Source organism: Triturus cristatus, chromosome 5_1 (genome assembly GCF_964204655.1).
Source record: "Triturus cristatus chromosome 5_1, aTriCri1.1, whole genome shotgun sequence".
NCBI classification, from domain to species: Eukaryota; Metazoa; Chordata; class Amphibia; order Caudata; family Salamandridae; genus Triturus; species Triturus cristatus.
Window position 1 is genome coordinate 540,457,005 of NC_140587.1, and position 27,197 is coordinate 540,484,201.

Below are 27,197 nucleotides of genomic sequence, written 5' to 3' on the forward strand. Positions count from 1 at the left end.
ACCTGTCTCTGCCATTTTTAGATCTCGCCTACGCAGCACGCACGCGCTGAATAGGAAAAAGAACTTTAGCAATCGAGTCGGTTTTGAGGCCAAAAACGTGCATGCGTTGCATTGCTCTCAATGGCAACGCGTGCACGTTTGGCGATTCCCTTGCGGGAGCGAGCAGCGGCGCCATATGTTAGCAAGTATCTGCCTTGCTGATCGCTCCCGTAAGGGAATCCGGCACAGGCCCCCTCCTCTCTCCCCTCCCACTGCTGCCGCGCGAGGTGCGAGCGCCTGTTTTATTTTCTTTTAGCGCGCGCGCACACAACCCCAGGGTTTAGTGCTTTCACCGGATATTGTCCGATTACATTGCATAGTTATAGCGCAAACTTGAACCAAGGGCATTATAGTGCTTCACACGGAAATCAGCTCCCCTTACACAACAGTTTTTAAGCACAGTGTAACGAAGCGATTTGCACGGAATCCCAAGATGCTGCGTCTGAGCCGAGATTCTAACCTAGTTACCCAGTTCTAACATCCGCCGCCCTAGCCGCAACGGGTGTGATATTAGGAGATTTGTCATAAGAAGAAGCACTCCCTGAGCTGTGAATACGTAGTGCTTTCACCTGATATTGTCCGATTACATTAGATTAGGCCACACCCGCTTGCCTGTCCCGCATAATTATAGCGCAAACTTTAACCAAGGGCATTATAGTGCTTCACATGGAAATCAGCTCCCCTTACACAACAGTTTTTAAGCTCAGTGTAACGAAGCGATTTGCACGGAATCATAAGATGTTGCGCCTGAGCCGAGATTCTAACCTAGTTACCCAGTTCTAACATCTGCAGCCCTAGCCGCAACGGGTGTGATATTAGGAGATTTGTCATAAGAAGAAGCACTCCCTGAGCTGTGAATACGTAGTGCTTTCATCTGATATTGTCCGATTACATTACATTAGGCCACACCCGCTTGGCTGTCCTGCATAATTATAGCGCAAACTTGAACCAAGGGCATTATAGCGCTACACACGGAAATCAGCTCCCCTTACACAACAGTTTTTAAGCAGTGTAACAAACTCAGCACCACGACAGCATCACTCGGCGCCACCACAGCATCACTCAGCACCACCACAGCCTCACTCAGCACCACCACAGCCTCACTCAGCACCACCACAGCCTCACTCAGCACCACCACAGCCTCACTCAGCACCACCACAGCCTCACTCAGGGCCCCAACAACAAAATCACTCAGCACCACCACAGCATCGCTCCGCACCACCACAGCATCGCTCAGCACCACATCAGTATCACTCAGCATCGCCTTTGGACTAGTACACCACCACATCATCATCACTCAGCAAGACCGGAGTATCATTCAGCATCACCTCTGCATCGTCTCCGCATCAGTCACCACCACCACTACCACCTCAGCATCCCTCAGCACCACCTCAGCCTGCTCTCGGAGGTTAGTGGATCACTCACTCGAGAGTCCGAATTAATCGGGAATATCGTAGAGTGAAGAACGGGCGCAGCGCGGGTGTCGTCCTGCCGAGTTCAGAACAAGCCTTGTTCTGAATTCGGACTCTGGATAACTTTTGATAAATTGTAGATGCCCAACTCCAGGGCGTGGCCTTACAATGATGACTTCACAAGACTGGGCTACCCAAGCGGAATACACCCTACTCAGGGGATGAGTGATCCACTAACATCGTTCTGAGCATTAGGCCAGGTTTTGCTTCACCATACTTACCTTGGCACGATCTTTTCGCGGATGCTGCTGGCCCAACTTGGATTCTTGACTCACCTGTGATGCCATTGCGGCACCAGGAATAGGTTGCCCTACCCCGTCCTGAAGAAGACTCGCAGCAGAGGTCCAAATTACCCCCCTTATATTAGTCGAGTCGAAACGTCGATGCCCTCCACCAACACGAGACCTGTACTGCCTTCCCCTGCCCATTTCTGACATTGCATTGATGCATAACAAATTTTGTAAAAAAGTATTGTTCAAATGTTTCACATTGGACAGGTCTCTCTATACTGGTCTTCTTTACCAGGCTGTTATTGAAATTATCTGAATTGTGTACTTCCTAACCAGTGACTTTCACCTACACATCACGAGCACGCCCAATTCCCCTTCCTTTTCCTTTTGCAACCTTATACCAATACAAAATTGTGATTGAAGTCTAATACATAGAATAAACAGACTTTAAATAATTATATTTGTTCTGGCGCTCTAATTTACATTTATTGTATGTTTTTGTAATATATCCTTGGCACTTAGTGGTTCTCTACATGGTATTAAATACTAGTGTTGAATGTGTATGCAACACACACTAGATAGAATTGAATTTAGTTCACCTTAAATAAGCCACGGACCAATATTCTTTCATTCCCGCATTATTCCCAGGTCCAGTTACAATTTTTGGGTTACCCCATTATTTGTAACTCCTTTCTTCATCCAGCATTGGTGGGTGTCACCCCTTGGCTCCGACTGGGAGACCATGCCTGAGGGGCCCCAGTGCCGATTGGGAGCAGCTCCTGCCCGTGTACCGGCCCAAGAACTTGGATGTCGCAGGGCCTGCTTCAACCTGGGAAGGTCCATGGAGGCTACAGTGTGGCCTCAAGGTGGGTGGATACTTAATTTCTCCCTCCAAAGGTGTTGGTGAGTGTCAGCCCCTGGCTACGATAAGGGGAGCTCCAGCATTTATCGGGAGGAGCTCCCACCAGTGTATGGGTCCGTGGGGATATTGAACTAAGAAGCCATATTGCCTGGTCTATGGAGCCCACCTGTTCCTTGTGGCTATGGTTGTTTAGTGGCTTTGATAAAGTGACTTTACGCCCTGGCCTCTGTACTGCAGGGTGTATGTAGATCGGAGTGGGGTCCCCCCTCCGGGACACATGCTGGCTCCCCTCCAGGACACATGCTGTAGACTGACCTTAGGGGAGCGGAGAGTATGGAGCGAAGATCGGCCAGGCTCACAGCATGAGCCCTCCCCAGCACTGCCTGAGAAACTGGAAGGGGAACAGGCATGGATAGCCACCTGGCCACTATCAAGGGGATCACAAGCATTGGACTGCTGGCTTTCTACCTCGGGTCTCCATGGCACATGGCTCCCTGAGGCTCCGGGCCCTGGGCCACAGGCCGTGCTGATGACACAAACAAGACCTTCCATCAAACCCCTCTCCCATTCTCCTTACTCCTGGCTACCGGGGAAAATCACTCATCCCAGGAATCACCATAGTCATCTATTCTGCATGCTCCGGGTGATTTTGAGCCCTATAGAGAAACCATGGGAAAATACCAACAGCCTGGAGCCCAAACTTCGTAGGGTCATATAGACAAATACACTGGCCCACAGGGACCAGTGACTAATATGCTCCCCTTCATTCGCTGCTCTACCCCTTCCAGACAATGTCGCCCCCATCTTGCATGCGATCCAGGACCCGTAATCCTCCCTGGAGGGTAAAATAGGCGAATTCAAAGTTTATGCATCTCTGTTGAGGCAGGACTTGTGTAACACGATAGCAAGGGTTATGGAGGCAGAGTGTGGAATCTCTTAAACGGAGGACACACTCCATGGACTACAAACCACAATTACTTGTCTACAAAAAACAGTGTATCATCTTGAGTCAAGGGCGGAGAGTGCGGACAGCCGATCCCGACGCAATAACATTAGAACTGTGGGGGTCATGGAGGGAATGTCTCCTGCCAAATTTGTGACTACCTGGTTGAACTCATGGATTTCAAACGAGGAGAAGTCTCCCTGTTTCATGGTGTAAAGAGCACATAGATCCCTGGTGCAGAGGCCTCCACCTGGGGCTCTTCCAGAATTGCCCCATCATCATCTTTGCTGACTGCAACGTAATCCTTAAGGCCTCTCAGTGACAGGAGATTCTGACATGCGATTCAGTTCAAGTGATGGTCTTTCCTGACTACATACTTAAAGTTCAACAGTAAAGACATACCTTTCTGGCCATCAAACAGAAGGTGAGAGCACTACAAATCCAATACCTGCACAGCTTAAAGTCATCTTTCAGAATAAGATGTTCTTCTTCCACACATCAGAAGTGGCTTGGACATGGCTGGAGGAGAGTCCTCATCTTTGTCATGATGCACGTTCATTGCCCGCCCATCACAACTAGGTCTGGGTGAAAATTTCGTTCCGTTCGTGGAAATTGCGATAATTTGACATTTTCGCGTTCCGCGGAAAGCGCGAAAATGTAAAAATTTCCGCTTTCCGCAGCTTGGCGATGATTTGTTTCTTGCTCGCGCTGTAAAATAATACATTCTCGCGCGATCGCCTTACCTGAATCTCTGCGTTCGCCGACAAGTTTTCTTGATCCGGTCGCGTTCTCCATGAGATGTTGGATTGTTTTTAGCCATTTGCGATGTCTCGCGACAGTTCGCGCCCGCAGTGACGTCATGCGTCGCGCGATCACGTCTTTCTTCTCGCGATCATGCACCATGAGACAACTCAAAACAAGATGGCCGCGCCCGCGAGCAACCACATGGGTAAGTTGGCGACCCGCAACCATGCAGAAAATCTCGCGAACATGCGGGGAAAAAAATTCCGCATCTTCGCGATATTTTCGCTTGTTTGCGATAATTTTAAACATTTTCACGATAATTTGCGAAAGTGGATTTCGCAAATTCCGCCCACCCCTAATCACAACAACCCAGGGCTGAACCAGCGCTGGAGGCAGCTCCCGCATCGGTCACCGCACACGCATTAGTGTCGCCACTGTACCACTAACCTAACAGACGAACAAAGGTTCCACCAATCAAGGCTTTTAGACCCAGATCTGACAAATAGGTCATCCCCCTAGACCCTATCAAAAGAGATGCGGTGTTGAAATGGGCTTAAAAATACTCTACTGACATACACAGCCTAGTAGCTACCTGATACCCAGCTCTTGCTCGCATGAAATGCACACATGGAAGTGCTGGCCGGGGACAATCTCCCCTTGCCCATTTCATCAAGGCTATGAGCTTAGTAGATACCTTGCAAGCCCTAAATCCACTGACTGATGGTATACTTTCTACTCTGGTGACCACAAGGTTTTATACCAGTTGACTACTTTCTCCTTCCTGTGTCGGAATCCCATAGGGTTAAAGATGTCTATGTACATGCCTACAGTCTCTCAGACCACTCTCTCTTAGAAACACGATTGCAACAAGGCCTTCATCACTCTGAGCTGGGCTGGAGTCTGAATGTGTGGTGGTTGCAGGTTGCCGAAACCAAGAATGAAAATCCACACAGCCATAGAACAGTATCTAGATAAAAATAAAGGCACGGCTCCCAGAGGTTCTCTGGGAAGCATTGAAGGCCACAGTTAGAGGGGACATTCTTAACTGTGTTTCAGGAAGGAACAAGTAGCACAGGCAGGAAGTGACTGATTTGGAAACTGGCATCCTAGAGTTTGAAGTGACTCAAGTTGCAATCAGTTCTCTCGCTATGTTGAGGAACTCCTTGCACCAACAAAAGCTACTCCGTCAGTTGCTCATGGATGAGGCTCAGACTTACTGGCTCACTATGCAGAGCCGCATATATCAATGGGGTGAAAAAACTAGCAAGACCCTACTCTGTCTCTGTACTAAAATGGTACACCGCACACCCATTGCATATATAACTGATGGGGGGGGAGTTAGACACATGAGCAACACAGCCACTGCATGGAGCTTTGTTAAATACTGCACAGCACTGTATGTTGCAGGGCTCTCTGTGGCGGCACCGTACTTCACAAATAGCCCTCTGTAAATGTTATAAATCTACATACGAAAGGGCATTGCAGCTCTGGACACACTCTCCTATAACAGGGCATCTTCCCTCATTGTCATAAATGAATGGTGGTTTAACACCACAGCTGACACCAACTACACCACTGAAAAAATGGGCGATGCAGATGACCCCCGTTTCATACCTGTTAGATGAGGGGTATTCAGGGAACACTTCTGTTGGCAACAAAAGCGACTCTTCAGATCTGGAGGGAGAATCATAGAGCCCTCGGGTGTGCGGCATGCCTGACAATCATCATCATCATCATCATCAAGAATCTTTATTTCGGCAATATTTCAGCCATAAAAGAGCACATTAAAAAATATGTAGAATATAAAATACAGTGATAAGACAGAACTACAATTTCATGATCAAGTGTACACCAAAACTACTAGCCACTATTTGCAATTATAAAACTCCTTTTGATCCAAATAGAATACAAATAATTCAAAAGTGCAAACACAATATGACCTGCAGTATCAGATTTAAATATCCTTAGTGCATCAGAACATTTCTTGAATCCTAAATTTCTGCAGATAGGTACTATCCATTTCTTCCTTAATCTACTATAAAGAGGACAGAAAAATAAAATATGGCATTCATCCTCGTTATTCATACCACAACCTGGACAATGGGAGTCCCTGGACAGGGACCATTTACTAGTAAGGCATGCTAAAGGAAGAGAGCCAAACCTCCATTGTATGTAAAGCTTCCTGGCCATGACAGGAAAAATTACATCCAGATAGTCTTCGAATAAGTATGCAGATTTGATCTCTAAGAACGATTTTACCATGCTACCATTCTGTGAATTATGCAGCCAGACATTAGAGCATCGAGATCTATAAAGCTCAGTAAATAGATTCCCTGAAATCTCGCTGCAGGCTGAAGCTGGATTAAGCCACATGTCGGTAAGGCCCATTTTCACAAGTTCATCTTTAATGTAGGAGAGCCAAGGAATATGCACTGCCTTGCCTAAACTCAGAATTTCTTGTAATTCAATTCTGTACTGCAGGAGCTCGGGGGACAACCATATCCTCCTCCAAAACCTAAGGGGTTTGAGGGCTAGTTCCTCCTGAATAGGGAGTATGCCCAGATCGGGTCTCAGCGGCAGGAGAGGTGTACTTTGGGGGAGCGAGAGCAACTGCCTCAGAAAATTATTCTCTGCTTTGATCAATCCAGGTCTGACGGCATGCCCCCACAATTCCCCACCGTACGGTGCTGCCGCTCTAGCTCTCGTTTTGTAGATTTCAAGGCCAGGGCTAATGGGTTTGTAAGTGGAGGCATTTGACATTTTTAATATTCCCCCCGCAATTTGGGTCAATTTAAGTTGTGATTTAACAAGATGGGGGGCCCAGGAGAGATTTTCACTTAGTGTAACACCTAAGTATTGAAATGTATGAACTCTCTCTAGCGCAACCGAGTCTAAAGTGGGGGGTGGTCTAGTGTGTGAGGAAGGGTTAAAAATCATGTATTTAGTCTTGTCTACATTTATCTGTAGACCATGTTCACAGCAGAAATTGTTAAAACCTTCCAATATGCGTTGGATCCCCATGGGTGACTTAGATAGAAGCAAGGTGTCGTCAGCAAACATTATAGCCGCGACTTTCTTGCCTGCCAACCTGGGTGCATCATTATTAGGCACTGCGTCCAGGTAAGATATCAAACCATTTACATATAATCAGAACAAGGTAGGGGCCAGGACACAGCCTTGCCTGACTCCCTTGCTTACCGTTAACCTAGCAGACAAAACCCCTCCTCTAGCGCACCTGACCTGAGCAAAGTTCTGGGTGTGTAGCCTCACCAATATCCCCAATAGGGAATTGGGAACTCCCAGATCTCGTAGAACAACCCAGAGTTTGCCCCTGGGGACAGTGTCAAACGCAGAGCGTAAATCGACAAACACCATATAGAGGCTGCCACCCTCTATTACCACAGTTTTCCAGTACAGCATAATTAATCGGAAAATCTGATCCATGGTGGATGTTTTGCTTCTAAAGCCGGCCTGGTATGGCGAAAGGATTTCATTCTCATCGGTCCACTCCTGCAAACGATCTAATATAAGTCGTGCAAATATTTTTTGGGGGACGTCAATGAGGCTGATGGGCCTGTAGTTAGCGGGGAGCAGGGGCGAACCCTTTTTATATATTGGTATAATTTCTGCTCCCAGCCACGAGCCCGGAACCTCTGCACCATACAAAATGGAATTGTAAAGTGCGCATAAATACGGCGCCCATATCTTTGGCTGTTCTTTGAACATATCCCCTGGTAGCTTGTCGATACCTGGTGCTTTGCCCGTTGCTAGATTTCCAAGGGCAATGGAAACATCCTCTACGGAAAATTCCAGAACCTCGGCGTCCCCAGGAGAAGGTGGATAAAAAAGACAGGAGATCTAGATCGGAAGTTGCTGCATATAAAGATTTGAAGTGGGATTCCCACACCCCCGCATCTAAATTAACTTCAATTGCGTTACGGGGTTCCGCACACCCTGAATTCACAATAGCCCAGAATCTTCTCAGTTCCTTATTGGCAAGTGCAGAGGCTAAGTTCTCCCATCTCTCCCAGTCCCAGTCTATTTTTGCCTGCTTTAGTACTTCTTTATAGGCAAGCCTGAGGGCACGAATCGTTAGCCTATCACTGCCAATTTTAATGGCGTTAATCAAATCAGATTTGGATCTCCTACATGTGGCATTGTACCATGAGGAAGTGGTAGTCCTGGGCTTCCTGTTAGAAGTGGTAGGGTTAAGAATACCTGCAAGAGTGTCAACCAAATCCTGGTGGAGAATAAGCAGGTTCGCCGAAGTGTCCGAGGACAACCCTTGGGCCCAGATATCACTTGCCATTTTGAGCAAGGGGAGGATGGATGTATATAAACTAGAGAGTGCGTCCCTCCTCTCACGCAGAATCGCCCACTTTACCCTCCTCCTGTTAGTAATAACCAGGCCTGGGTCAGTAGTCGGTTCCATGTGGGCTTTCGCTGGTTTGGGCAGTTCCATTTTCAACAACAGTGCGTTGTGATCGCTGTCCGTTCTATTCAATACCTCCAGATCCACAATCCTTGACCACATCCTGGTCTGAACCATGATGTAGTCTAGATGGGATTCCTGATCTTTTTTATTGTAGGTATACTTGGAGGGAATATCTGAGGGCATCCGACCATTAACCGCCCTAACTGAATTATGGAGGGTTAGGGTCATAATTTACAAGGCCAATGGAGTCCAAGCCTTTGCAAAAGTGGACCTACATTGAGGGATTAGCCAAAACTCGTCTTCATCCAATATTGACCCCTCATTCAGCCCTTGCAAAGGCTCGTAATGGCAGTTAAAGTCTCCCGCAATCACATAGTGAATGTCTCGATTTAAAGATTCAAGAAAAGATGATAATTCCCCAATGGTGTTAGATTCCTTTGCCAAGGCAGTAGGTCGGGAATACACATTCACTAGAGCCAGTTTGTATAGATTGGGCCATATCAAAAGGACGCATAGGATGTCATCCGAGTTAGTCTGAATCAATTCCACCCTACAGCCCAGATGAACGCCGACCCACGTTGACAAACCACCGGAGGGACGGCCCTTGCCTCCCCATCGAGCTAAGATATTATAGGCCGCAAACCCCACTCTATGAACCTCCTCCCTGGCCCAAGTCTCCTGGAATAGGATCACATCAGCAGTGTCAACAAAAGTACCCCATGCTGGACAGGCTAGCTTATTTTTCAAACCCGCCACATTCCATGATATTAAATTCATGTACTGTGGATAGCACGGGGGATGTGGTGAGGGGTCCAGTAGGCGGAGAGAGCCACACTGCTGGTATCTTTCAGACGGCCGGGGAGCAGCAGTGCCAACACTTTCTGGAATGACTGGTAATTGCTGGGGATCAGAGGTCAATGTAGAATTCTCAAGGGGGACACTACTAATGATCCGTACGGGGGTAGAGGGGCTCCCCTGGTTGCAAGGTGGCAAGATCCTTTCCCTTATTAACTCAATAGGCTCTGAGCCTGTAGTACTACCATCCAGTGAACCCAGTGCCACATGTTTATACCTGGCCAGTCAGTCAACCTGATCGAGGCAACTGAACCTATTTGAGCAAAGGGGATAGGACCATTTTAAGTCGTAGGGGGGCTTGCCTTGGTTGCCCACCACCTCCCCTATGCGAGTGCGGGATATAGGTTCAGCCAGTTTCTTCTGGCCTCAATTGTTCATTGGGGTAGAAGTAGGAGAGAGGGCGCACCCCAATTTTTGTGTCTGAGCGAAAAGTGTCCCAATTACTGATATAATCTACTGTCCGTGCGTCCCGAAAATTAACTATGACGCAATCGCCAGGTATATTCTTAGGGGTGCTCCCCACCCAACTTACCCTTCTGGCCATAATAATCTCGCATCTGGCATGCAGAGGCAAAGGCCTATGAGTGCTGAGCCAGTGTATTACCTTATTTTTCAGGTTGGGAAAATCTTCAGTACTGGGGTCATTAATTTCAGGAACCCCAGTAAGAACAACCAGGTAAGGGCTTGCTTCCGGGGGCAGATCTAGTCTCAGGGAGGGCCTAGAAGCATCTCCCTGAATGTGCTTCCGTTCCAACCTCCCATTTGCACTAACTTTGACCGAAGGGGCCTTTCCTGTTATAATACAATCTGTGTGATGATCGTTGGGGGGCCTGGCTTGATGTTGCACTTGTGGGGGAATATGTAAAGTAACCGGGGCTGGCTGAGGTATGACAGGTGGAATAATGGATGGCCGAGTGTCTCGACAGACAACAGAAGGGTCAAGCACTACCCCCCATCCCTAGCAGTGGAACCACATTTACAAGAACATGGGGGAGGTGATTTGTTATTAGCACCATCTACTAAACCCCTTATTTGATGATCAAGCTTAGCGAGAAGAGTCACCATACCCTCCAACCTTGATTCCAAAGGGCCCAAGAGGGTACGCAGCAGTAAGTCGAGTTGTTGCGATGGTATTGCATCCCCAGGTGTCTGTGTCAAAGGGGTAGGAGAAGCATGTGCCTGTACAGGGAGATCCCCAGAGGACTTAGAAGAAATAAGGGCTAGGGGTGAAGAACAGCTTCCCAGGGTTTCTGTTTCTATGGCCACTGTATTAGCCTCTGGAACTATGATGGTATGTTGTTTTGTTTGTTTAGCTCCCCCTAACTTGGTACTGACTTTTCCAGAAGATTTGGGCTTGGTCTTCGAGTTCAGCCCATCATTAATGACCCTTTTTTTACGCAGGATCGGTCCTTGTCTGGGCACTGGGGGGGATAAAATTCTCGAGTTTGTCGTGAGATCGTTACCACTCGAGGAATCACTGTCGGAGGTATCATCCACAAATTGGGTGAGAGGTAGAATGGTATTGCTAGCACCAGTACCATTAGGGGTACGCGCAGTTGCAAGAGGGCCCAGAGAAGATCTCCTAGCTAGGGCCAAGTCCTGCGACACTCTGCGCTCCATGAGTACAATACCCTGATCAATCACCGAGTTAGCTCTTACTATAAAATGATCTACAGTGCCTGTCAGATTACCCTTGGACACATGATTCCTACCCTCTTTGGCTGCCATTTCTCAGGTGCTATAAACACAGTAAATCAATCGTGGTAGTTAAGCGTCAATATATCCTGCAATGGACCAATGGAAAAATAATTGACCACGGTTGATGTTCAATACAGTATGATGGGTTAAAATGAACACATACGGCTTAGTCCGCAGATGAAAGAGGAGGGGCCCGGTTAGGTCTCTCTCGGTCTCAAACGGGCTACAACGGGCCCGCCCTTGGCCCGGGCTTCACCCGCGCTGCGCCCCGCACGCGTCCCGCTCACGCAAGAGGTGGTAAAAGTTAAATAGGCAGGAGTCGGGAAGAGGAACCAGGTGCAGGGAATCAGCAGTTGAGAGAAGCACCCTGGTCCTCGTAGTCCCGTGGGAGAAAGAGTTTCACTTTAAAAGCACCGTGCCTTTAAAAATATTGCAGCGTGCTGTCCTCGCCGGGATCCTTTAGATAGGAGAGTTCTTGCCCATCCAAAGCGTGGTACTGTGTCCTGAGCCTACGAGTGACAATCAAAACCCCATTGTGGCACAGGACTCGGTTGTTACAGGTTACAGTCTTAGAGGGCTTCAAACACTGGAACGTACTAGGCATCTCAAAGCTAAATGATGTCCTTTCGGGCCTGAACAAATCCTTCCTCGAGATACAAGTAGAGTACCACTTAAAATGATCACAATTCTTCGAGTAACTGTAGCTACGGCACACCCGCACTCAATAATTCAAAGGGTTCAAGGACATACCAGACAACGGGCCACTGGAGGCCAAAATACTCCTATCTGAGCCGATCAAACACAAAATTTCACAGGTATATTGATTATTAGTGGTCAACATGCCGGACTCTTTCAGCCGACTTTGAGAAGTATGGATGGGGGATTTAGGGCAACTCACTGATGATGACGTGAGGGAGGTCGGTTCCTCCCCCATGAAACAGCGATTGCTTTGCACTTCCACCTAATACAGTGGAAATACCGAAACAGGGTTTATTATCCTCAGGATAGACTATGGAAAATGGGGGCAGGGACCTCACACGCCTGCTTGCCTTGCACATCAGAGCAGGCTGATTTTCTCCATATAATCTGTTTATGTGAGATGCTGGCCCTTTTTTAGGAAGGGGTGTTGTTGTGCCTCGGACGAGTGCTAGGCTGGATGTTCCAACAAGATCCCAAGCTTGTCCTACTCCTTTCACAGAGGGGACAGATGCCGACAAATAGTGCACAATACTGTTGTGGTTGGGACTGGTGACAGCAAAGAGGGATATTACCAGGGCCAGGAAAGACAGGGCCTCGCCATCCTTAAAAACGTGGAAATCGGAGCTAGACCACTGTATGAGCCTAGAAATTCTCAAATTTAATGCTAGGTGCAGCCCGCTAAAATATTACAAAATATGGGCTGCATGGAGTTGTTGCCAGGTTAACGCTTTCCAAGGGACTGAAAATCCTCGCCACTCTCTGGAAGACGAGATTCAGACTTATACAAACAAGGCTTGAACTGGGGTCCCAAAGGGGAGGGAACTAAATGTTGATGATTATTACACTAACTGCTGGTCAGAATTTGGTTTTGTACTGCTTCTATTACTTTTGCAATGTTATATTGCAGGCTCAGCCAGTCGGGCACCTGCTGCTTTGTATGGTAGTTAGTGTAAAAGTCTGGTGTATCAATCCCAATAAAATGTTGTTATAAAAAAACAAAAACAATCAGAGTATGAAGACTGGAAGCTTTATCCCATGATTTCTCTCAGGCCAAAAACCCTTCTTGTCCACCAACTATTGCAATTTTCCTATGCACTTCATACTCGGAATTCAACTCAACTGGCATAGTATGTGAAGTTCAATGTGTCTTTGCACGACTAGGATTTAACATGAAACTTGGTGTATTTTCATAGATAGGCAAATTCAGTCTTGCAGTTCTATGACATTTAGGATGCAATTAAAACTACTTTTTCAATCCAATTTCTATGTAAGCAGCCACACTTTCTCCTCTACAAAATACTCAGGAGCAGGACTTCTTATGAAGATCGTAAAAGATCGTAAAAGATCGTAAAAGCTTAAAAGCCTTTAACTTTTTTAAGGTATCTTCTGCAGACTTCTGGATATTAATTAACTCTTTTAAACGTTTTTGCACAGAAATAATTGAGGTAAACAAAGACTGATCCAAACTTAGTATGTGAAGTTGCTTTCTACTCATCATCCACACCAACCTTGACGTTGTTGAATCTTTTGGCATTGCTGATCTGATCTAATAACACACATATCAAAGCAAGGCGTACTGAGTTTTCAAATTATTTTTTATTAAAAACAGTGTAATCTATGCATGCCCTCAACTGTCCTCCTTTACAGGGTACATAAATGATGGTCAAAAAGATGGAGCCTGTAAAGGTCTATTCTATTAGCTAGATTTTAATGTAGATACTGCCCAAGAAATGTGCAAGAAATAGTTGAAAGTTCATTTTCATTCACATTACTTCAGGAAACCTCTCTCTAATCTAAAATATCAATAGAGCAGTCCTTTGGGAAGCAAGAGATCTTAACATTTGAAAGCCATAATCAATGTAGCAATTTCTAGGCTGCAACAAAACTGGAGAATGACTGCCTAGCAAGGATGCCGTACACACAAGGAAAGATGTACCTCAAAATCCCAGATGGCTGCCATTTCTCTAGACACAAGAGAGTTCATGGCCTACTGGAAAACATAGTTCACTGTCGGTGCTCTTCCGTACAGTGTGTTCTCAACAAGTGTGCAATCTGAATCCAGTCAGACCCAGAATTGTGTAACAACCAACAGTCTTTTCTTCACTGAAATGCACTCTGTATAAATGACTTCACTGTACTACTTTTTCACAATCAGACCAGACTAAAAGATAGGCACCACCTCCAGCCCTACTTCCCGACAGTGGCTACCTCCACCCCCATCAGCTGCCATCTCAGCAGTTGGACTCCTGGTTTGTCTGGATATCATGCATGGAAATATTGCAACAATCATGGAGCAAGCCTTCCAGCGTTTCTACACTAAACTGTACACCCCCTCAGTTCACTCCCCCTTTTGGCAACTGTTTTAACTTCCTGAACTCTTTGCCCATTAAGCAACATTTTGACAAGGACGGACACTCTTTTGCCAGACAAATCTCCAGAGAGGAGATTGTCCATGCCTTAAAAAATATCACAGCTGGTAAAGCACCAGGGCCGGACGGCCTCCCCATTGAATTCTACAAAAGGTTCCTCAGCTCAATTATGCCCCCGACTAGAATCAACTCTTTCTCATTAGGCAACCTCTGGGGCAGTATCAGGGATCACCTCTGAGGCCACCATTGTGGTTATTGCCAAGAATGGCAAGACCCACTCCAACCCCAAAAGCGACAGGCCTATCTCCCTCCTTAACATGAATGCTAAAATCTATGCAAAGATCCTGACATCTCGGATAGCCCCCATAATTCCGATGATTACCAACCTAGTACACCCTACTCAAACTGGCTTTATCAAAGGATGGCTTGCTAGCGATAACATCCGTCTTTTCTCTCATGTAATCGAGAAAGAGACCAACTGGCCTTTTGCTCCAGCAGCCGCTTTTGCCCTGGATGCAGAAAAGGCATTTGACAAAGTCTCTTGGTCATACCTCGAAGCCATCCTCTCAAGACACGCCTTAGGGAAGACGTTCATTACAATGGCCATGGTTCTTTACTTCAACCCTTTTGCAAGGATTTGAACTAACTGATCACTCTCTCAAACCTTTAACCTGCACCAGGGTACCCATGAAGGATGCCCCCTATACGGATGTATGTCGTTACAACGCACACTTTTACAACGCATGCACTTACAACGCATTTTTTACAACGCAAAATCCATTACAACGCATTCCATTACATAGCATGACACTACAACGCATTTTTAAAAACTACCTTTACAACGCATTCCATTACAACGCATACTACCTTTACAACGCATACCATTACAACGGATAATATTAAATTGCATTTAAGGTAAGTATTAGATAGTATAGGGGTAAAAATTACTTTTCTAACTCCAGGGGGTGCAACAGTAGGGTAAGTGTTGGATAGTATAGGGGTAAAAATTACTATTCTAACTCCAGGGGGTGCAACAGTAGGGAAAGTGTTGGATAGTATAGGGGTAAAAATTACTATTCTAACTCCAGGGGGTGCAACAGTAGGGTAAGTGTTGGATAGTATAGGGGTAAAAATTGCTATTCTAACTCCAGGGGGTGCATCAGTAGGGTAAGTGTTGGATAGTATAGGGGTAAAAATTACTATTCTAACTCCAGGGGGTGCAACAGTAGGGTAAGTGTTGGATAGTATAGGGGTAAAAATTACTATTCTAACTCCAGGGGGTGCAACAGTAGGGTAAGTGTTGGATAGTATAGGGGTAAAAATTACTATTCTAACTCCAGGGGGTGCAACAGTAGGGTAAGTGTTGGATAGTATAGGGGTAAAAATTACTATTCTAACTCCAGGGGGTGCAACAGTAGGGTAAGTGTTGGATAGTGTAGTGTAATATTATGCGTTGTAATGGTATGCGTTGTAAAGGTAGTATGCGATGTAATGGAATGCGTTGTAAAGGTAGTTTTTAAAAATGCGTTGTAGTGTCATGCTATGTAATGGAATGTGTTGTAATGGATGTTGCGTTGTAAAAAATGCGTTGTAAGTGTAGTGCGTTGTAAAAGTTGCGTTGTAAAGGTTGTTCCCCCCCCTATACCCATTACTGTTCTTTCTTGCCATTGATTCCCTACTGGTGGTGAATTACCCAATGTTCCAGACATTCCCTTTAATAATGCCCCATACAAAACAGCACATACGAGGATGACATCCTAATTTTCACTCAATCCCCAGACTCAGCAATTACTGCAATCCTCTTTATCACTGATAGTTTTTCTAAGGTCTCAGGATACTCCATAAATAGAGACAAAACTGAAATTCTGCCACTCAATATCCACTGCCATCCTTCAATGGGTGGATCGTCTAACTTCCAATAGAAGTCTGCTCTGAAATTCCTTGGGATATGGTTCTCCAAAGACCTTAGCAAATTTGTCTCCATCAATAAAGGTAAAATGCTAAACAAAATTAAAGACCTATTATAGACATGGTCTGCGAAAAACATATATTGATGAGGCAGATTTGAAACCATCAGAATGATGGGGTTGCTTTTGGTTAACTTCTTATCGAGCATGTTACCCACCATCTTTACTCAGAGTTCTTTTGCAGAAATGATAAGGCTGTCTCACTTCCTCTGGCTGGGATAATACAAAAACAGAATTAGCCTAAAAATGAGCATGCCCATGCATGTCTATGGCTGTAAGTTACTTGATTGGACTACCTACCAAACGGCTTATCTGGCCTCTCAAGGCACTCAGTAGTTTGAAATTAATCCTCCACTTAATCCAATTTGGCTCGACATTAAATCTTCATTGTGTTAACCCTTCCCACTCCCATCCACTCTGACGATGTCACAGTACCCTTGCACCCAGTCACACACAGTCTTTAGAGGCACCGTATCCACCATACTTTCTTTAGATGCCGCACTGAAAACCAACATGCGTAACTCAACTAGGACGTCCTTATGGTATAATAAGAAACTTCTCATTCTTAACTCTCAATATCAGACCCATGTGGGCAGCCAAAGGGATAGCAAAGATTTCTGACCTCTACAACAATTCTGATCTGCTGCCATCCTCTTACCTAAAACATAAAGACAACATTTCCAATGTAGACTTCCATGACTTTCTCCAACTTAAGGTAAAGATTTCTAAATAGGGTCTCTCCTCAATCCTCAACTAGAATGGAAACTTCAATTGTTTCTTTCACAAGGCCATGCTACCTCAAAATTTTATAACTTACTCACCATCTCAACATTCCCACACCATCCACCTTTGGTACAAAAGTGGTCCTCTTATTTCCCCTCCAACAACCTTGTCCCACCAGAGGCAGACACCTGGTCCACAGTAGGATCGTAACTACTTCAACACAAACTGATTCCATCCCTAATCCAGATCAGATTTTTTGCAGCTCATCGCATGTACTGGATCCCTACAAAACTGTTTCGGTTAAAGGTGAAGGATGCCAACAGATGTTGGGCCTGTGACTCATCCGCCGGCGACGAAGAACATATGTCCTTCTCTTGCCCTCAATTACAACCTTACTGGCAGGATGTGTCCTCACAGTTACAAAAGAGTTTTTGGAATCACTATTCCACTATCCCTCCCACTAATTCCCTAGGTCCTCAGCTGGCAGATCACCATCGCTATGAAGGTAATGCTGCTTGACTGGAAATACTAATAACATATCCTATCATACCTGGTGGGCCTTGCTAACCCATCTGCGGAGCACATGCATATCCCAATCTCATAACAAAGGATACCCAGCAACCTCCCAACATATTTGGGGTACACTTGACCTTTTTATACACAACACGCCCTCCGAAAGGGAAATGCCTCAAACTCCTTCTGGCACCTTATCCTATATCTCACTAGTGACATTTAAGTCCTCGATACCTCCCATACATGCTATCACATGGCTCTCTACCCTGTCCTACCGGCCCCCTTTCCTCTTCAACACCACATCAGGAACACTTGTTGAGATGTGTACACTTTGCAGTTACACCTGTTTCATCTCATCCAGATCTATACAACGCCACATGCTCATGTTATACCCTGAGAGTTGAGTTTACATCTATTCTTATTTAATGTATTTTAACATCAACAATTGTGTGTACCACAATTATGAAAGCACCATGCAATTATCAGGGGTTATATTAGATTTTTCCTTCTCTCTCCTCATTTCCTCTATATTATTTCTCATTATTGGAAAAGTAATAAAGCATCTTGAACACAAAAAAAAATGGCCCCACAAATTTTGTTTACAATTTTAAAGATTGCAAGCAGTCACACTTTCCCACCTACAGCATACTCAGGAGCAGGACATAGATATCAATTAACTCAGTTAAATAAAACTGCACAGAAATAATTGAAGTTGACAAAGGCTGAACCAAATGTAGGAGGATGATGACCTTACAAACCAAAGAATCCCAAATAATTAGACGCTTTATGTTCTTGTGAGGTATCTCTGGCAAATGCAATATCTTGCTCCAATCATCATCTTCATGATTGGAACAATGACACAGAATCAATCTTTCAGTCTGTCTACCTGCTTAAGGATGATAACTAGTTAACAGACATATTTTTATACCCAACTCTTTACATAAGGCAAACCAGAATTTTGAAATTAACTGTAATCCTCTGTCAGTAATCAACAACTGTAGAACCCAATTTAAATGGGCAGCATGTTGTGAAAAAAGCTGTGCTCATTCTTTAGATGAGGTCAGGCCAGGAAGAGATCTAAAATGACCCATCTTGGTCAAATGGTCTTCAACTACTAAAATCACCATACACCCTTGACACTTAGTTAGCTCTGTAAGCAAATCCATTAACACCATACAACAAGGTCTATATGATAAACAGACGAAATTCTAACAAATCCAACTGATTTTCTACATGAATTCATGATTTGGGTGCAAGATAAACAAGTTTGTAAATATATTTTAATATCAGCATTTAAACTTTGCCACCAAATGCATCTTCGTACTGTTGACAGAGTTTTAGCAAGTGTAGGATGATCCATCTTTAAATAATGATGCTAACTAATAGCACATTGTCTTAACTGATCTAATGATAAACATACAGTATTTTCATGGTACAACAATCCATTATTTTCATCTTGATTTCCTTGTTCTAATATCCAAATCTCTTTATCAATTGATTGCCTGTCTGTATGTACTATGGTAAAAAATAAATCTACATTGATTAAATCAACAGATTGATTGAACCGCACCTATGGAGATGAAATGAATGGTGGATTTTCAGTACCCTCATTTTTACTCTCCAAATGAGCTTGTCTTGATTAGCAGTAGCTTTCACATTCTTTGCACCAGGTCTATAATTTATCAAAAATCATAGCGAGAGAATAACAAAGTCCATCTGAGCTGCATAGGTGAAAGTGCTCAAGCAGATTTTGAAAAAGCAAATTTATGTGTCGTGTATACTTTTATATTGTATTTCTAAGAGATAATGTATCCACTCTTCCCAAGATCTCTTATTGGCCATAAGTTCCTTTTCAGTGATGGTGTAATTTATCCTAGCTAGTGAAAATGTATTTGAAACAGAAGTGACCACGTAAAACTGCTTAGTATTTCGATCTCTTTTAGATAACCCATTTGCCATCACATAAGAAGTTTCTATCTCAGCAATGAAGGGACATTCAAAGGTGTTGCAAAAACTAGAAAATGTTCTTTCAAAATATGCAATGCCATATATGCTTTAGCTAGTCAAACAAAAGTTACTCCTTTCTGTAGTGACTAGCGATACAATTTAACACAACTGAGGAGTATACCTATGAAAGTTGGCAACACCCAAAAAAGCTCTAAATTACCTTAACTGAAATAAATAAGTGCATGCTATTGCAGTATTGCTGATACTTTCTCATCATCCATGTTGATTACCTCATTTGTAATGATGAACTCCAAAAACTCCACAGTAGAGGTGTGAAAAAGACATTTTAACAATTCTTTCAAACACTATAACACGGTCTTAAAATGTTATATGCAAGTTTCCAAGGTGTCAAAGTAGATCCAAATTTAATCTAGATAGACAATGTAGAACACATTTAAAAACACCTCAATGACTCATGTTGGAAATGGCCCTTTTTGCAGGGTTATCCCCAAACTTTTTGCTTCTTCCTCCTATTTTTTTCCTGACCTGTGGTTGTTGGCTATAGGACTCTAGGCCCTTTACCACTACTGATCAGTGCTAATGTGCAAGTGCTCCCTGGTTAAATTACTACTGTGATTGGTTACCCGTGATTGGCATATTTGTTTTACCAGTAGGTCCCTAGTAAAGTGCACTGAGTGTGCCAGGGCGGGTGATGCAAATGCTACCAGTGGGCCTGCAGCACTTATTGGGCCACCCACAGGAGTAGCCCTAAAATGGTATCTCAGGCCTGCCACTGCAGTGCCTGTGTGCAGTCTGTGAACTGCCATGTTGTCCTGGTCAGTGTCCACACTGGCCAGGCCTGACCTTTCCCTTTTCTTATACATTGGACACCCCTATAGTAGGCCGAAGTACCCCCCTGGGCAGGGTGCAGTGTAATGTGAAAGGTAGGACATGTACTAGTGTGGGTAACATGCCCTGACAGTGAAATACTGCCAATTTCATTTTTCACTATTGAAAGGCTATCTTGCCCATAGGCTAACATGGGGAATTCTGTGTAACATGTTTACCTGCATATCTTCCCATAACGGCAAGATAAACATATGGAATCTGGTATCGCTGAACTCAAAATTTAATAACACATCTTTTAGTGAAGATGGTTTTTAAATTCTAAGTTTGGAAATAGCACTTTTAGAAAGTTGCTATTTTCTTGTTCAGCCTTTGTGTGCCTCTGCCGGTTTGTGGATTGACTGTCTGGTTTGTAAGTGACAGGGGCTGGGGGTGGCTCCAGGAGGCTGGGTGAGTCAGCACTAGGCTCAATGGACCCATATGCATGTAGAATGGTGGGGAGGAGTTGCACCTGTGTCTGAATAGGGCTGTGCCTGCCTGCCACAATGCTGGCTCCACCTCCTGCGGTGCGTCTGATGGCCCTGGCCCACACTCACAAAGGAAGAAGATGTGCCCTGGCAGAGTGCACCCAGAACTGGTTTGGACTGGGTCCAAGACCACTCACACAGAAAGAACAAAGACTTTTGGGGTATAAAAGTAGAACTGAGACCCCTGTAAAATCAGATTAGGAAAAACTTTGTGATCAAGAAGGAATCCCTGCCAAAGAAGAACAGCCAGGAAGACTGAGGAAAAGTGCTGCCATTGCTGAGTGTCTGGGAGCTGACCTGCAGTTGCTGTGATTGCTGAGGAAGAGGACCAAGGGACTGTCTGCTGTGTGCTGTGTATCCCTTGCATGAAGAGGAGATGTGTTGTGTGCTTTGCCCCCTTTGCTAAGGGCCTGGGAAGAGCTGGCCTCCTGTTGAAACTCAGGGACATAAAAGTTTGCTCAAGGACCCCTACAAACTCGCCCTACATTGTGCTCTGCTGTCCCGGCTGTCTCTGGGCTGACCTGAGTGACCCCAGGACGCCGCTGAGGCTCTTCGTGCAGCTTACCGGATGTGCACGTTAATTATTTTGCCCAGCGTGAGATACGGAGGGCCTTTATCTCCACCGGCCCCCGTTTTGTCTGCATTGCCAATCTCTTTGATTTGCGGGCATTTTGGGATCACCGCCACTGGGCGCGGTCTCGCCTGCATTGCCGATCTCTTCGATTTGCGGGCATTTCTTGATCACCGCCGCCGGCCCGAGGGACGCGAGTGCTCTGGATCGGCATTCATCGCCGCTGGCCCGGAGGCAGGGAAACGTCACTACTGAGACGCACTGGTATTGGTTCCAGCACCAAGGGTTTCCCAGCAACCGAGGGGCTCGTCCAGGTAGAGCCGCATCACGTCGTTGGAAGCGTGAGGCGTCCCCTAGCAACCGTGGCTGCCTCACGCTCGTGCACGGAAGCCGAGCTTCGTCGTAAGCCGGAGGAACGCCGGTGAAGGAGAGAGCTGCCCTGCCGGAGATCAGCGCAAGGTGACCAGCTCTCTCCCACTCTGCAAACCAAGGTAATCGGCCGCATTAGTGGAACCAGACGGCCCTGGGGGAAATTGTGCAGAAGTATGGGCTGCTGGTGATCGGCGAGCACACATGCTACAGTGGGGGCATGACTGCTTATAAGAGCACCAGTTTGGGGGAAAAGTAAACCGTGTTACAGAAACAAAAGAACGTTACTATAGTGAACTGTTTTCTCACCACGAGAGCATCGCTACAGTGAACTTTGTCATTTATCAAGAGTACATTTTTAAGACAAGATTAATAGTGTATGTGATTTGTATGTCGTTTTTGATCTGCCTAATCTATATAAAGAACACTTTATTTTTAAAAACAACTTTTGTAGTGTCCATTTGTGGTGTTGCATTGTATTACTGCGAGTGTTGGTACAAATTACTTTACACATTGCCTTGGGGATAGGCCTGTCTGCTCGTGCCAAGCGACCAAGGGGGTGAGCAGGGGTTATCAAGAGTGTGTTTCCCCCTTACCCTGACCAGAAGCAAGGGTCCCTGTTTGGATAAAGATATTTAGCTCTGCCATCTAGAGACCACCAAATCTAACAACTCATCAATAAAATATTGAAATTCTACAGTAGTATGCAGAGTCCAATCGCATGACTTGGTGTTCATCCAATCCAAACTTAATATCGAAAGCCCTCTTCCACTCATCACACACTCCAACCTTGACTAGATGAAAAGCTCAGTTAAAATCCACTTATTGAATATTTTAGCATTTCTAATCTGCTTTAACAACACAGATATCAAAGGCAAGGAGCATTGATTCTTTTAAGTAATTCTATTCAGGGCTCTGCAACCTATACATGCTCTCAAATCTCTCCTTTCCAAGGATACAAAAAATAATGATAACGCTGGAGACCGTGATGCTGTAATAAAACCATTAGTTAGATTTTTATGCAGTTATGGTGTGATATATTATGCTTCTGACTCTGTGAGTGCATACAGTTGACTACCTGGAATTTGGCAGTTGGCTATAAAACTAGCGTGTAATAATAATGTTGGCACAGAGGTAACACATTTGTTTAATCTCCTCAAAATATCACTAAATTATTTGTCTCCAGAAGGTGAAGAAATGACATGCCCAACAGATAGCAAAATGCTCAATCCAACAAAGACATTTTACTTTTGATGACCATGAAATCATATAGACATTCTGACAAGTATCACAATTTGACTGAACTGACTTTTCAGGGCAATCAATGTAAGGGTTATGTAGGGTTCACCTGAGACTATCCAGAATTGCCTTAACCTGAGGAGGTTTTTTCACCTGAGACTCAAAATTTGGTCTAGTTCTAAACCTTGCACAGCTGAATATCCAGAATTGCTTTAACCTTAGAAGCACCGATTACATCTAATCAAATTTTCTCTTGATGATTACCAAAACAATTAATAAAATCATATGTAGAAGAAAGCTCACTATATCCAAGGATAAATTGGAACCCTCCAAAGCCTTAACATCTTCAGGAATCTTTTTCTTGAGGACTGCAATGTACAAAGATTGCACTTCAAGGTAATGCTTCCTTGCTCTTAGACCAGCCTTAAGAGTGCACAGCACCTCAATCCCCATTTCCTGGCACACCAGCTGTGCATATTCTTTCCCACAAACAAGCTACGAAACTAAGGTTTGCTTATGAACAACAAAACATTATTGTCCGCAACATGTTCTCCCTACATGTAAGGCCAGTGTAGATTTTATCTTCCAGATCCCACCATGCCTCATGTGGCAGACCTTAGCACAGAAAATCAGTAGTTTTCACATCAGGATCTAAAGGGATAGGCCCAACCAGAAACGAACGAGTCCCTTATTTAAAAAAAACTCACAAAGAAGTATATCTGGTCTATTTGACAAAAAATGGCAGGCATGTCAAAATGTGAAAATGTGACACAACTACTGGGAAAGGAATCCTTTTTAGGTTAAAACTACCTTCAGGGTACCTAATAAACTTTAAAAAGAGGACCAGGGTTGTAAGGAAAATATATGTAACCCTTTTCAGTGGTCAAAGGTCGCCATGTTTCTGCCTTAACTGGTCCCAAAACGGGGATCCTTGGCATTCATCAGGACCAAACAGTTGTTACTTTATAGTCACTCTGTGTATATGTGAGAAAAGAAAAACCATCATATTTAAGTCAAATTATATACTGGCCAATCAGGGTAGCCGGACAGGTGATGGCCCATGTAAATTCGGGGTCCACCGTTGTTTTAATTTGGTGGGTGCTGTTGTCCATCTTCGTGCCAATGGATACATCCAAAAACGCCCAACTCATTGTGTCGGTGCTCAGTTAGTGGATGTCCCGGCGAACCTACATATATTTTCCTGACAACCCTGGTCCTCTTTTTAATCCTATCCCCAGTGGACCACAGAATAAAGATCATTAGGAACCCTGGAGATAGTTTTAACCACTATTATATGAATTGTTTGCACTCCGGCCGCATGATGCATCAAAGGTGGTGGACTTGTGGGAGATAGGTTGTCGCTAATTACTGCCTGCTGAAAGAGCCGGAAGAGGTTCCTCAGAGGGCCACTCAGTGGTTCTCCCATTTCTAAACAGAGGATGTAGGGCAAAAATTTTGCAGAGCAGGAACCTCTCCAATTTCTGTTGACACTCCTGCTTTGCCAAACACTGAATGTGAATACAACGTGGCTTGTAAAGAAATGCCAGATAACCATCTACGTCTAGGATCCCGCCTCACCTCATAATGTTCTGGCAGTTGAAATTGCAATTAGTGACATGTCTTTATCAAGGATCTGTTCTTCTTCATTGGGTATTCTAGGTAAATGTAAGCTACAGCGAATTACTCTTATTGCTATTGGATCAGCAACTACTGATTTGTAGACTGAACTCAACCATCTAAATAATTACTCCCTTAGTAAACCAACAGATATCTCAATTCCATTGGTTTAGGTAATGCATATTCCATAATTTTATCTGAACATTCTGCATTTTTCAAACTGTTTGTTGAACGCTTTGCAATTATTGTTTCCACCCGAGTCTCAAAATTTTGGCCTAGTTCTAAACACTGCACATTTGAACATTGTTACAGATTTCAAATTATACTCATACTTTATTCAGCCATATTCAATTGCACTTAGTTAATTTATAATTATTTCTTGTACTTGTATAGTGCTGATGATTAAGACAAGTATGTGGAAAAACGTCTTTCCTGTTGCATACTGTTCTTTTAGTGTATTTGGGTTTATTTTCCCGTCAATTTTTTCTTTCGTAAAAATAGCTCATTTTCTTTCCCCGAATGTAAAAAGGCCATTGAGGCTCTTATAATCTGTGCACTCTGAATACTATTGAATTTGACCTCTAGAAAGGTTATCAGTACCTTAGTTATAACATATTTATATTCCTTTTTCTTCAGGACACTGCATTATAGACTTCACCTTAGTGGACCTCTATTCCATCCACAAAACGTCATTCTGTCATTTACTGGCATGATTACTAGATCAATGCCAGTGCCACTAACCAGCGTTTTTGAATTCTGGGTTGGATTTTGAAAAACATTATCAATAGGTGGTAATAATGCAAAATCATTCCCAGTGAGTTCGCGACTGTCTTTGAGACTTTGCACCATCCTCCGATCTCCCACTTTAGCTTCTCCATCACATTAAGTTGCACTAAATTGAATTCTTGGTAGACTGATGTATTGCTTGTAATTCAATCTCAAATAGCTTGAGAAATTCTGTGAAAGTTTTCCATTGACGTGTTAGTAGCATAGGCATTGTCAAGGACATAAAGCTTTCATTCTAATCTCACTTTAATCAAAAACAGTATTTCCTCTTCCTTAAATCCAAATCGACCCTACTAACATTTTCTTTATCATAACCATGACCCCTCTTGATGTGGAATATAAAACATTAATGAGTCGTCGTTGATGCTTTGCAGCATCAACTTGGTTTAGATTGCTGCGTTGTAAAACAACCAGATACGTCAACCTTATTATTCTTCATTTCTGGCAATAAGTTTTCTTCTTATAGTTGTTTATTTTGTTTACAATTTCCAAGAATGTTGTAAGTAGCTACATATTTTTTTTATCATGTTTCATAAAAAATATATCTGTACTTTACAAGAACTACAGTTTAAAACACACAACACTAATAAATCGCACAAGAAAACACACATAATCAGCATTCCAACGACTGACCAGATATTTTCAGTCTCTTTAAATATTGTGTGTTAATCATTAAACCATTATTTCTGCCTATTAAACGCAAACGCAACACAAATAGCTTTACCTTGCTCACACTCACCATTTCACCAATAACATTCAGACCCAGACGTCATGCTTGTAACATACAACAGAATGACATCCACTTTCATTAATAAAGGCATCAGATTCCATTTAAGTTTTCCATATTCTTCTAAGAAACACTTTTAGCACCTCGGGTCTGTGAAGTATTTTGCACTCCTATCCATAGTAACTTTGAAGGCAAATGGACCTGGCAGACCCTACATGCTTTCTGTGACCTGCAAAGATTTCCAATACTGCCTCAGAGAAAGAAAGGTGTGGTTCTTCCTAACTTAATATGTGGATGTCACTTCGAAAGACTTCATTGTATTTCTTCAGTGAGGTAAAAATCTCTGCCACTTTTTCATAGAAAAGTAGTGTAACAGAAAACATTTTCAAGCTCCACCAAGAAAACATGTTCCTCTTTGTAATTCTATGAGTTCCATGAACTACAAAGGGTCAATCATCAAGTTCACTAGTTTTGTTACATATCCTTTAGGACGGAATTTAACATTTTTTTTATATAAATGTACTAAAATTATGTTGGCGTCAAACACACAATCTCTCTTTGAATATTTATGGAATACCAGGTTATTACTAATAAAAAATTTCACTAGTGAGGGAGCATCATCTACCATGCCATGCAAGTGCTAATGGCTCTTGGTTACACAAGAATAGCTGTGGTGTGTGCCCATCAATAATGCTTTAATGAACCATTGCACTGGTAATTATGCAAATAGTTTTTTAACCAGGCTTTCATAGTCACAGCAATATTTTAGTAATGCTACGCCATCAGTAGTCCGGTGTCAGTTAGTTACTCCTAGGAAACCTTCCAAATAGCAAGATGCAGGGTGCTTTGCTCCACAACCAAGCATTATCAACTCCTCAGTACTCATTTCTATTGTTTCACTTATCCAGCCTCATCCATCATAAGTACAAAAAATCATTATATGGACCTTTTATTACCATATAACAATTATTGATCAGTTGCTGTATCCATTTGCTAACTTTGCTAACAAAGGTTCTTAT

At 43.9% G+C, this 27,197-nt stretch overlaps 1 protein-coding gene across 1 annotated transcript in view; it reads right to left on the reverse strand.

The window, feature by feature from the left end:
* The window catches only part of CRISPLD1 (cysteine rich secretory protein LCCL domain containing 1), a 259,845-nt gene that overhangs the window by 136,832 nt on the left and 95,816 nt on the right, over positions 1-27,197 (reverse strand). The window lies entirely within an intron of this gene.